Source organism: Choloepus didactylus, chromosome 2 (assembly GCF_015220235.1).
Source record: "Choloepus didactylus isolate mChoDid1 chromosome 2, mChoDid1.pri, whole genome shotgun sequence".
NCBI lineage: Eukaryota > Metazoa > Chordata > Mammalia > Pilosa > Megalonychidae > Choloepus > Choloepus didactylus.
In genome coordinates, this window is record NC_051308.1 from 8,646,805 (window position 1) to 8,649,301 (window position 2,497).

Here is a 2,497-nt window from a genome sequence, read left to right on the forward strand (position 1 = left end):
TCAGGATACACCAAAGAAACCAAATAGCAAATCTTTAGTAGTAAAAAACTTAACAATGAAGTTTCAAAATATAGCAAAAGCCAAATATGACAACACACGTGAATAATTTATAACCTAAGATTCTTCAATCCCAGAAAACCAACATGGGGAGATCTCACTGAATGGTAGCACACATTAAACGAGAACTAATAACAAATAGAATTCTAAACATTTTCCCAGCAACTAAGCCACAAAATGGCAGCCTAGGAATACTATTAGCATTTTTTCTTCTTTCCCATCCAGTTGTTTTATTTAGATAGAGCTGGCTATCAATGAATACATGTATAAATCTGGGTAATTTTTTTCTTACTCAGTTACTATCATTTCTTCCTGTTTACCATTGCCTTAATTTTCTCTGGCAACATTTTTCCTTTGGGTTGACCAGTTATTTTCCCTTTGGGTTGACCAGTTGAACTCAACAGGTTTGGAACCTAAAGTGGGCATCAACTCTCATTGGAGTAGCACTTGGGAAATGTCATCCTAGAAAAGGCAAACTGTAACAACTGCTGTGGCCTGTTGGGACTGACAAAGTTAAGCATCCGTTCACAATGTGACAAGGTCTGGGATTGATCACTAAGAGAATGGCTTCTTTTGGGTCTCCGTGGCCCAGTAGTATACCGCGTGCTCCTGGGTGAGAACTGTGTGTGCAAATACCCACCCATTTAAGCTTTCAGTAAATACAAAACACCATTTTAAACCATTTCAGTAGAATAAAAAAAGATTGCATTTCTATTGGCCTGTTTTGCTTCTTGAACTGGCTTGGAAGGCTGTTCATAAAAGAGAAGATAAAACAGTTAATTGGTTGCTACTCCAAGCTCTTTAGACTTTAGCACTTCTGGTTTTTCAAGTCTCAGCAGTTTTTTTGCAGCAGTAATTGTATTCTTCATCACCATCACCACTGTCATGGAACCGAAGCCCCCAGGGACTGGAGTGATGTAACTGACTTTCTTCCTGGCTCCTTCAAAATCCACATCTCTGAACAACTTGGGCTTAGCAGTTATGGGATCTTGAATGCTTTTTATTCCCACATCAATGACTTCTGCTCCTTCCTTGATCATATCTGCTGTGATCAGATTTGGAATGCCTGCAGAGGGTACCACAATATCTGCAAGAATTGTATGTTTCTTCAGCTTCTCTTTGGGAGTGTAGTGATGGATATTGTAACAGTGGCATCACCTCCAAGACATTCACATGCCCCATCTGCATGTAGTAACATTCCAACATTCTTTGCTCTTCCAGCCACAATCACCTTCTTCCCTAGCTCTGGAATTCTGTTTCACTTGATTATTTCCCACATGGGGTAGCAGGGAGCATGGAACACATTCGCTGTACATTAATTACATGAAAGCCATCAAGATCCTTGTCTGCAGATCTTTCTCTCATCAGTGTGCTCTGGAAGATGCAGCTGAACAAGGAGGCCATCTACATTATCATCATTATTTAGCTTATTGATCAAACGCAACAGTTCTTCCTCTGAAATCGAAACTGGTTTCAAAATTGTCTCATTGGTGCTTCCTACACCTGCCGCCTCCCTGGTTTTGCTGAGGACATAGGAGTGACTGGCGGGGTTCTCGCCAACCAGAACCACGCTCAGGCACTGCCACCTCTTGCCCGAGGCCACCCATTCTTTTACTCCTGCTGCACTTCCTGCTTGTCTACTGGGCAGTTTTCTCTCCAGAAATGCTAACAGCTTCGTTTTGAACTGCTGAGCGGAGCAAGGGGTGATGCAGCCAGCATGGACACAAGAGAGTAGGCAGCCATGGCCGGTGCTGGTGCCTGCTCCAGGAAGCCATTTTTTATTCTTTTATTTGATTCTTCTTTCATTATACTGACTACATCAGAGATGTGTAGTTTGCAGAAAAACAGGGATTGAGACCAATCTTTTTGCAACTGTGAAAACTGCAGCCCATCTTTCATTATACTGACTACATCAGAGATGTGTAGTTTGCAGAAAATATAGGGATTGAGACCAATCTTTTTGCAACTGTGAAAACTGCAGCCCAAATAAACTAAATGGTCAAAGAATGTGCCAACCTTTAAAGACGCATTGGCAGGGCTGGAACTCATTCATCCACTTAAAGAGCATGTATTGAACGCACACAAGGGGCCAGGAGCTGTCCTAGGTGCTGGGAAAACAAAGAAGAGCAGGAACCTCTAACTTCTCCGTGCTGAGGGTTCAGTTCAGGTGATAAGTCATAACCAGATAATTAAAGAATTATTGTTCTAAGTGTAGTGATGGAGTAGCAGAAGATTCTTTTGGGAGCTCCATGCGAGGACATCTGATGGCAGAAGGAACAAAAGGCAAGGCCAAGAGAGAGCCAGGTATCCACTGTTCTTCATCTTCTCTCACCTATCCTTCATGTCCCTGCTAGACGCATGCTCCCAAAACAATAAAATCAGTATGACAGCACCAAAAGTTCTTAGGGATTGCTGTGACTTAGGGAAAGTCACAGGATTT

At 42.2% G+C, this 2,497-nt stretch overlaps 1 pseudogene; it reads right to left on the minus strand.

Annotated features, from left to right (window-relative positions):
- Positions 1–833: 833 nt before the first annotated feature.
- LOC119528241 lies at positions 834–1,832 on the minus strand (annotated as a pseudogene).
- Positions 1,833–2,497: the final 665 nt, after the last annotated feature.